Here is an 11465-nt window from a genome sequence, read left to right on the forward strand (position 1 = left end):
CGTTCTACTGAATTGCTCTGCCACATGGATTATTCTACAACATACACATCACTCAACTTGTGTCTCCCCAGTGAGCTCAGCTCATTTTTGAGAGTTTGGTGGAGATGCATTATATCGTGATATATTTCTTGTATATTTAGCCTTACATTTGGCTGATGAAAACAAACCTAGCTTCAACACAATAACAGAATAAAAATATAAATTGCAGGATCAACCCATTTTGGATTCAACATTTTGTTAATTTTTATTAATGAGCACGATTTATTGGCCTTTTACATTGGATGTCAAATGAGTTAAAACCTGAAAACAATCACATTTTATTTACACATACTGTATATAAACGGTTTTAAGCTAAAGTACAAAGTTCAAGATGTTTGTGGGACATCCGTCAAGATTCAAGCACAATTCCCTGAATTCATCTAAATACATACCCATGCTTCCTGTGACCCTAATAGCCTTTGACCACTACTGTCACACATTCACTAAAGTGAACTCTTGAGGACATTTTTCCACCTTTCAAAGATCTGTAAGGGTATTGGTGGGGATGAGGTAGAAACTAGGATCCAAGTGTGCATAATATTATCACCAGAGGTTTCCAAAACTTTGTAAATAGATGTAGCTTCTAATCATTAAAACAATAATTTCAAATCTGATGAATAATGTATGTATATATATATATTTGCTTCTTTCAAGATTAATCTTTTTTTCAACAAGTGAATTGTCATTAATTGGAATGATGGCATTATTGGAATGACTCAAACTCACTGGAAGAATATATACCCACCATTATTTTTTTTTCGCAGTTTGATACCGTATATCAAAAACAAATGATGCAGATAAAAATGTGATTTCCTTGTTGGTGAAAATTAAGAAATAAAAAAGAGTTGTGTCCAATCCGTCTGTTGTTTGCCATTTTGTGTACATGCCGACATGATGCGTTTTGTTTTGCAAGAGCAGTTGTCCTCTTTTTTCTTGACCTTCCTTCAAGTTTTCTCACTCTGTCTCGATATTTTGCCCCTTTTGCCTCATCGCTCTCACTATGTGCCTGCCTCTCGTCTACCGCTCTACCCACTTTTTCTTTCGAAGGCCAAGGATTCCTACGGCCCCACTGAGAGAAGTGTGTGAAAATGGACAATGCAGGTCCCCTGGTGTGCCCACCCCCGGCACAGAGTGTGAGAAGAGGGCCTTGCATTTGATGCCTGACTGACCGAATCTTCTGCCAGATAGCTGGGTCTTTCTATTCCCAGTGGCACTGTGAGAGCAGGGCCAGAAGTGGTGCGGAAGGAGAGGGGAAGGCACAGTAATTGTATCAAGGTCTGTAGAGATTCCCCACCCGCCTACCCTGGGCCCCCCTTACTCCCCGCCTAAGCCACCCCTCAACTGCTTCTCAGTTAAAAGGAAAAGGGTCCCTGGGTAGCAAGAAGCAACTTTTCTCCAGAATCACCAAAAAACAGTGTGCAGTCATATATGAATAACATTCAATTTATCACATGAAAGCCCATATTGAATACAACACCTTGCACTGTCCCCAATTCCATCTATTTTTCAACACCTTTGATAAAAAATAACGAAAGAAAGAAAAGCATTAAGTAAACACAGAGTTGTTCTCCAAAAAGTACTTTTGGATTGTATACTGTCATGGAAACACATGCTGTAAATCATGTCAAAAATGACCATCATAGAAAAATAGTTGACATGCAGATTTGATGTGAATAGCAAGGTGTATGCTTGTCAATTTGATTATTTAAAAGAAAATCAAACATTTCACAAAAAAATTTCGCAAACAAAAATTACGCAACGATAAGAAATTGCTTTAAGTATTATTTCATCAGGTGTCTGAAACAGAAACCATTACAGCATCCTGTGTCTCGTCTTTGTCTAAATGCCAGATCCTGTGACTATATTTCAGCTTTATTTAAAAAAAATATATATATTATGTGAAAACTGGATTTTTGCGTCAGCAAAAAAATCTACTGATATACTGTACTCCTATATAAGCCAAACAGTTTATACAGAACGGTCTAATGCAACAGCTATATCCAATTATTTGCATTTACAATGGTAACTATATGGGTACCCCACTCAAGTGCAGAAGTTAACCTTTATTGCTAAACAATGGAAAATGAGCTGCTGCAATGGAAAATGGGACAGATGCCAGTGGTAGTATTAACTTAATTATAATGCCAAATGCAAGTGAATGGTGTAAAAATCTATTCTCATTCAATTTAACATCATAATCAGCTGAGATATACTCATCTCTGGTGGATGAAGATGCTCAAGTGGCAATTTGAGGAGGATTTTATGAGAAGTCCCAGTACATTTCAAAGGCCCATGCTCAGAGCTTCACATTTTCTACATCACTTCCAATTCATTACCCCCCTCCCCACATGTATTATTCTGCCTGCTACACATCCCCTGTGGTCTCTTGAGGCCGATTTATTGGTAGAAGCATTTTGACTCTGTTTACCTTTTAAAAGCTGGCATTTAAAGGTCAATATTTTGTCTCAACTTCAATCTTCAATAGCTGGGAGTCATCCCTCTGCTTTGACAAGCATTGCAACTTCATTATTATTGGAGATAATTTAAATAAAGCTGATCTTTTCAAGGTATTTTTTATTTATTTTTGGTTAAGTGTTGTAGTGCCTTTTGAATTCAGATAAACAAATACAATACGTTGCAAAATCTAAATACATACACCTAGCATGCATTAAGTTGCAAACCATATCCGAATTGGATGAAAACTGGATTCACCACAAGTCTTTCAGAATGTTGCCAAATGTGTTGGTAGTCTAATTAATCTAGAGACTTTGTTGCCACACAATGGGCCTCCTTCACTAATAAATGCATAGGAATGTTCATACTCTGTGCACAAGTTGAGTGTATATGCAAAACCACGGTGGGATTCCTGAAACGTGCCTACTGGGAAAAATGTTTCCACACCATAAATCAGAATTCATGGAAGAGGCCAACTCGTGTCCTTATTTGCATAAGCCACGCCCATTTTTCTCCCAAAAGCACATCCTAAACGTAAGTGTAAGTAGAGACGCATTTTACTCGTAAATGCCCTAATCCGTTCCAAGACCCCCAATATTCAGACATAAATGTTTTATAAAGCATAAAAATGCATCAAAACATGTAACAAATACATGTTACAATTAAATTAATGCACAATAAATGAGAGGTGTGCATAATGTAAAAAACAAACAATATAGTAAAAAATAAACATGGTGGTCGTTTACCTTTTAATTGCTGTCCTCATCACTTTTTGCCCTCTTTGGTTCATGTTCTCTCTCAGAAGTGGTTTTTGCCTGGCGTTTTGTAAAGAACTGATTTGATAACGTGGCGACTGCCGATACATTACTTATATATATTCTTTGGCGAGATCAACCTTTTTCATACTTTTATATTATCTCTTGCTTTGTTTGTATGGACAAAAAAGCCGATTTTCTCCTTTTTTTTCTTTTCCTCATTTCTAATTCACGTAAAACTATCGGAACACCTCATAGCCGGAGGAGCCAATGGTGTGTGTTATGAAATGCACTATATAAATAAAGTTGTTTTGTATTGCATTTGACACTGCACTTCTATTTCCACTCTGACTTCCATAGACAGAATCAAATTACTGATGTATGGGGTGAAATTAGATTGCAATGTTATTTATAAAGAGCATGACTGTGCAGTAACAGCACCTCCCAAGAGAATGAACAATATGTATGTATGTATATTTGGGGTTCTCTTAAGAGCCCCTCTATGATGATGTCATATAATCACCAATAAGAGACAGAATCTCAGAGAGCCATTGACTCAAATTGCTGTCGCATTTTGATGGCAAAATAGTTGCCCATATTTCCAGTCCCAGTGGCGAGTACACACCAAGCTTTGACAAAGTTTTTATCCAAGCAGGAGACAAAAAGATAATACAGGAAAACTGAATTGTAGTACAAAGGTAACATTATTTTTGTTGTTGTGTTTATTTCTAAATAAATTACAAAACCACCCACAAACCCACACACACCCACACACAAGCACACTTAAACACACAGTGACAGGTATTAAACATCACAGTGCTGCGCAGCCAGGACAGAGTCATACATCTTAGTGGCCAAAAGACAGGTGTGGTAATCCAGGGAGACATTTAAAGCCCCCTCTCAGCAACTTTGATTCACTGTAATTGTCATGGTAGAGTAACAGTAGCACAGTGCAGTTAAGTGTCCAGAGACACTTAACCTGCAATTGAGTATATAATGTGGATGTCATGCTTGCAATAATTAATATCATGATATGAAAATGTAATCTATCAAGACATCATTTTAAAACAAAAAAAATCCCTTCAATACCCAGCAAGAAATACATAAATTAAAAACAAACAAAATGACAATATTAATGTTGAATAGTTGTTCAAGTCAGTGAATATCACTAGATTTCAGTCCAGCGGGTGGTAATAAGATAAAACTGTCTTGCAAATATAACCAAAATAACCCCAAAGTATGATGAAGATTACTTCATTATAGAATTTTAGTAGTTATTGTACAACATCAGTAATAAAAACAAATGTGCAAGCATAAACCAATTCTGGCAAAGTGTTCTGAAATTGAACTCCATTTACCATTTACTCCCAAAACATCCTTGGCAGAAGTAATCAAATTACCAGAGGCACAGGCACGCGCAGAGACATTTTTGGGGGCAGGTGCTCAAGCCCAAAAAAGTGAACCATTGATCATCATTGAGATCAGTGTCAGTGCCCGACTATTCTAATGGGAGGGGATTCGGTCCCCCGCTTCCCATCGACGTTTTGGGTGTGTTTAGGAAACATCCTGGAAGCCACGTAATGTTTTTAGTGGCGCAACAATATTTTGTTTAGTGTTGTGGTAAATTTTACACCAAACCTAGTCAGGAATTCCTTTGCGTCTGTGTCACAGTTGCCACCACTGAATAGCGTGTAAAAGCCAAGAGGAGAGTGGGGGAAGGGTCCAGTTTGGAGAATATGTGTGCTGCAGATCAGCAAAATACAAAGATGAAGAGGTGATTGATAATGAGTTGTAGAAATACTGGCTATACTTTCTACTTATATTATCATTATTAGTATTGTTATTATCATTGCTATTACCATCATTGTTCTTGTTATTATGTAAAACCCAATGGCCTTTATTACTAATAACAGGTGTATCAATCCTTATCATTAACAGAACGCTACATAATCCAATAGTGAACTGCGCTTCATAACTTTTATAAATACAGTAGTCAGTAGTGGATACGGATGTGTATTGCCTGCAGTTTGCATTGTATATAATATCGCTTATGTTATGGAATTAGCGGAAAATTGTTTAGAATTTGGAATATTTTGATGATGAAATGGAGATAAAGGGGTAGTAAAATAAAAGTTTATACTTCTTCCTATGTCCAAAATACTACCAATGGATCGACCACTGTCTTACTCTTTCTTTTGCACCTCTCCTTTGATGACTAAGTTCTGTTTCTATGTTTGTTTAAATTGTTGTTGATGTGGTTATTTGCCTGTTCCTGTTTTTCATGTACTTGAATAACAGTTTTGGGGTATTTTATTTCATTATTATTATCTATTTTTTACACGTGCGAAATAAAAAGAAAAAAAAGAAAAACAATTTACAAAGTCAGTTGACCATGATTGTAGTATGCTGATAACTAAACCTTTATAGCAAACTAGCAAACATGGGGTTAAATCCTGCAGAACGTTGTCCTCCATGTTATTTTGTGTGGGGAAAAATTGTTTGACAAAGCTCGGGGCAAACACCGTCAGCACCTCATCCAGGAGGAAGTACAGGCAGGCATAAAAGAAGTTGCTGGGAATGGAACACCAATGATCTTAGCCTAAATAGGAGGTGCTGAAAAGGAAGATCACCTGGTCTAACATTTGGAGAGCAGACTTCCATTTCCTAGTCCAAGCTGTCTACGACGTCTTTCCTAGTCCAGCAAACTTCTACGTCTTGAGTCAAGTGAAACACCTACTTGCGCCCTCTTTCTAGGAAGGGGATCCCTGGATCACCTGCTTAGCAGCAGCCTCATATCCCTTGGAGATGGACATTATTGCTGGCATCTTGACCAGATACTATGGACAGTAGCTGAGAGGATAGCCACTGCCATGAGCAGCAACACCATGTCGAAGAACATCATGTTTCACAGAGCCACAGAAAAGTCTCGTGCACCATCAAAGGCACAGTGTGGTCTCCTCACTACCGCCACTGACTGGAAGCTGGAAGTGGACCTTGGCATGCATCTGAAGTTCCCAGCCAGAATCGCAGTGACGCAGCTTTGACCAGACGTGTTCTTTATGCCACATTCCACCAAGTGACCGATTATGCTGGCGCTCACAGATCCCTGGGAAGAGCACATGGAGGGAGCAAACAAGACGAAGGGCGCCATGTAGCAGAAGCTGGTGGAAAAATGCAGGGCAAACCTTCAATGAGCCTTTGGAGGTAGGCTGCAAAAGATGCTGGTAGATCTTTCTGTAGGGTGGCTTTACTGCTGGGCATCAGTGGACGGGCAAAAGAGAAAGACGATCAAATCGCAACTGAGGCCACAGAAAAAACAGCAGGTGGCTTTGGATTAAGAAAATAGGACCGTGGACAATTGCATCTGAAAATGACTTCTTGCTGTTTTGTCATATTTATTTGTACATGAAAGTGACATAGTAGTGTAGTGGTACACACGCCTGAGTTGTGTGCGGGCAGCGTGGGATCGATTCCCGCTCAGTGACAGTGTCTGTGTGTGCCCTGCGACTGGCTGGCGACCAGTTCAGGGTGTTGTCTGCCTTCGCCCATTGACGGCTGGGATAGGCTCCAGCAACTCCCCGCGACCCTGTATAGGATAAGCGGTTTGGAAGATGACATGACATGATGGAAAGTGACATAGGGGAGAACAGAGATCATAAAGCATCCTCCTCTGATAAGACCATACCGTCAGCGTACACGCCTCTCTTAATATCTCTGGCCCAACAGCAAGCACTCTACTTTTCAAAAATACCAAGTCATTGTAGTCTACCACCCCATTTGAACAGCAGGGTATACTTAGTGCTTCTAATGTCATCAAAATGTGTCAGCAATGTCCTAGAAAACAAATCGGCATTTGAGCTCTTCAAAACACCAGAGCTGGGTATTTTACCAAAAACTGAGCGTCCGTTATTCGTCATCCGTCTGCCGCATGGGTACCCTTCCGTCATCCGTCATTTGTCTTTTTTAGAAAAAATAGTAACCAATAGGCCGGTCCGCCTCTAATTTTAAATGGGCTTCCGTTTGCGATTTTGACTAAACGTTCACTCCCCGCTGGCCGATGTTTGAACAGAAAGAGAGAAAGACTGACTTACTGCGCCATGGAAGCCTCTTCACAGCCTGGTCCATCACTCAAATCTGTCAACTACAGGCAACTACAAATCACTTTCGTTCCTCACCGTGCTCGCTGCGGCCATCGAAAAAATAGACTAATGATGGACTACAGACGTATGACGGATTAAATAAATAGTCGGCTTCCGACTATGCTTAGTCCGTCTATTTTAAATTTTTTCCCGTCATTCGTCGACCGTCAGCAAAATGGGCGTCCGTCAGTGACGGATAGACGGACCGATCCGTCACATAGACGGAGTGCCCGTCTCTGCAAAACACCATTGACAAAAATTGACTGGAGATGAAAAATATAGAGAGGAGGGGCATCTATGGGGGCAGTTGGAAAGATATGGATGTGGCGTGCAAGCCTAATTTGGGTTGCTCATTTTGGCAGGAGGATACAATCCAAAGGACATTACAACAACAAGCCTTTGGGCTGTTGACACTGGAAGGGCAATATTTCTATGTCCCTCATCACAATCTGTGTTTTTACTTGTGTCATACGCTTTGATGACAGACAAACCCGGGAAAATATCTCACACATGCACTGCACTTATAATTGCATGGAGCAGTCCCTGACATAATACAAGAATGTACTTCAGGTAATATGTTGGTTTCTGATTTTCTGAGTTTGTTGTTTTTACATTTAATATTGTTCTAAAATCGCGTTGTTGTTGTTTTTATCATGGGGTAAAATTGAACCCTTACATGTTAGGCCCTACTATTCTTGATAACAAAAACTGCTTTTCATTTCAAAAGTTTTAGATGGCACAACTATGTATTTGAAATAATATGGATAAATTAAAAGACTAAAAATATACACCTATAAAGTTTTAGGTCAGTCATGAGATTTTATGGCGTGCTGCATATTGCAACATGTTCTAATAAATGATATTTTGGATGTACAGGAGGATTGAGTTTTGGGCTTATTTTGAATAATTATATGCTTAGTGGATCAACAAACAAACAAAGTATCTGACACAAAAACTTGGACAACATATTGAAAGATAATCAATTTCTAAAGTTTTGAATAGAGTCAAGTTGACATCATGGATAAAAGATGCTAGTAGATTTTAATAACTTATCATACTATGCATTTGTAGATCTTTCCATGTGTACTATTGAATAAAAATATTGTTTGGAAGTTAAAAGGCATATCAAGGGTTTTAAGTCTTAACCATAGCTCTTATTGATGAATTATTTGACTGAGAAGTCTCTCCGAAAACTTTATCCCATATAATTCATTTTGGCGATCTATAATATGATTGACAGGAAGGAATGTTGGTGCGCTCTGTTACATTTGTCCAAGCAGGCCCTGGTTGCATCAGTCACACCTGGTGATCGCCTAAGGCTTACCAGTCTGCAATTTCATGGCTCAAAAGTACAATCTCTCATTCTGTCAACATACACTCCTGATGGAGGTACGCTCATTTATAACTGCATGCGTCCTACTATTTTGGGGTAAAATATACAGCTTCAAAAATTAATTTGACCACCTATCACAAAAAAAATAGACTGTCCAACATCAGATAGGAATGAGAAATTTCAAGCTAAATGCACATTTTTATATACAGTACCTAAATTTGAGTCACTGCACTTCAAGCATCATAAAAAAACATAATTATGCATGGTTACTTTTGCCTTCATAATTCAGACAAACTATCCCATTAGATGATATAACCATAGGAAACTAAATGTGGTGTTCATGGTTTTCCGATAAACAATATGCCTTTTGTTAAAATTAAATTGCATTTAAATCATGGTCAGTTAGATTTGAGTCATACTTTAAGGTAACAAGAACTGTCAATAACCTTCCAAAAAAAAAAGAAAAGAAAAACAAGCTAAACCATTAAGCTACACATCTTTTTTGTACAAAAAAATATATTGCAAATTAATACAAAAAGGTACCTGACTGATGTTAGAGACATAGTTTGTTGTTGTGAAAAACAAAAAAAAAAACTGTATAAGAGATTTTAGCAGCAGAAAGGTTTCAATATGCAGAGGCTACGACATCATAGGTTTCTCATTGCAAATGTCATCAAACCGTAACTAACGTGTTTTTTCCTTGCTTGAAATATTGAAAAACTCAAATTCATTAACATGTTTCCGATGCAGTAAAGTTTTATAAAAGGTTGAAGGGATTGTTGTTAGAAAGAAAAGATCCAGAAAGTTATTTACAACTGAATTGGTCAATCTATGCGTAGGAGGATCAGTGCAGTTCTTAAAAACCAGAAAACAACAACAACAAAAACAAAAACATGTGTGCATGCATACTGCGATTGAATTAAAGCCTCTTGGTCAAAAATGAGAATTATTTTCTTTCTGAAACAGCTTTTAATTGTCCAGGTGTATTTTATTATCATACGGTGAATTTCTTTAATTGTATCTGTTTTGATGGAGAACAAAACTGAGCAACTTTTAGATCCATATTCAAAGCATGAGCACGCCTAAATGCATCTTGATGTCACATTGAACTCCAGCAGCCGTCTGTGCCGTTGAGCCAGGGGCAAGTGTGGCCAAAGTTCAAAGGTTAGGCAAAGTGTGATGCTTTATTACTGTGGAAAAAAAGTAATTTTCTATCAATCGATTTCAAATGATCATAAGCCTTGAGGGGGCATCAATGATTTAATACAGTCTCATAAAAAGCAATCGAAGAACAGTTGGAAGGAAGTAAATCTGTTTCGATTAGTTTGAATCTGATGTTTTTGTTTTATCGCTTTGATGAAGTGGGAAATGTTAGTCCAAAAATAAAAACCAAATTGATACATGCAAATATTTGTTCTCGTGTGAGAGGGTAAAAAAAAAGTGCAGGAAATGACCTGAAGGTTTACCAAATGGCAACACTTTACATGATCAATATTTTCAATGCATTTAGCGTAATTTCAAAAGAAAAAGAAAAGAGAAAACAATATATAAGCATGCATTTCAGTGCAGCTCACTCATGAATATGGACATCCAGTCTGACAATGGACCCATCTTTAGATTTGCAGCTGATAGCGTGTCGCGCTCAAATAGATCCTTCTCAGCAATGACACCCCAAGTCAGACCCCTTGATGATTCCCAACTTGGGTCGCCTCTCTGTGATTGACAGTTAGTAGATTGCCTGCCGACCAAACACAAATGTGAGGGGGACACAGTCGACATAGTCGATACCCAACCCAACCTCCTGATGTGCCTGCACTTGCAGAAAAAATATCCACACTCACAAACAACATTATCATGAAGGGTAACTTTTTCAGATACATACAAAAGGAGAGCGAACGGGATTCACATATGGATCAAACCACAGCAAAATTGGAAAGTCGTGCAAGAAGGCCGAAAGGAAACTGGGGATCGAAGTGATCAGCATGCACCAAAATGCTATGGCTAATGTTGTCACATTTTTAAAAAGAAAAAAATATTCTTGTCAACTTGTCAATTTTATTCTATTTGATCGAAACACTCACTATTTGTTTATTTGTTTTAAACATAGAACCTGACATTGCTTACATGTTGTGATGTAGGACACCCCCCGCACCCCCCCCCCCCACACACACACACAACACAAAGAAATATATGCACACAAATACACGCTCAAGTTAACTTTTGCCAACTTTGCCAATCATCAAATCATGGTACCGGTCAGTCTTGTTGTACTGAATCCGGAGACGCAGTGGTCTGGAAACACCTTCTATTTGTCTGAGAGCGTAAGAAACCACTATGTGTGTGCGTGTATGTGTGTATTGTGGATGTAAGGAGAGGACTACGGAGCAAGGGAATGACGGAGGGCAGTAACAACCAACGGAGCCCAGAAAGAGAGCGATGGTCACTTGTTGTGAAAAACAGGGAAATAAGTGAGATGAACAGTTAGACATAGCACAATTTGAATGAAACGCTGATATGAGGCCAAATACAAGTGCAGGGCATCTGTGGGGGGAAACGCAGGGGGTGGGCTGGGTTGGGGGGGCTAAGGAGGTACTCAAGTATGGTGTAGGAAAGGGCTTGCAAAGGTGGGGGGAGAAAAGTGTGGAAAGGAGAGGGCGAAGTCAAGGGGGAATAAGTCCTGCCGCCCATCTTACGCCTTCACTACTCAGGTCATCTATGAAGTTCCCCTGCTTTGCTTTCAAGATG

This window comes from Filicampus tigris, chromosome 8 (genome assembly GCF_054856515.1).
Source record: "Filicampus tigris isolate MCC_2025a chromosome 8, RoL_Ftig_1.0, whole genome shotgun sequence".
NCBI classification, from domain to species: Eukaryota; Metazoa; Chordata; class Actinopteri; order Syngnathiformes; family Syngnathidae; genus Filicampus; species Filicampus tigris.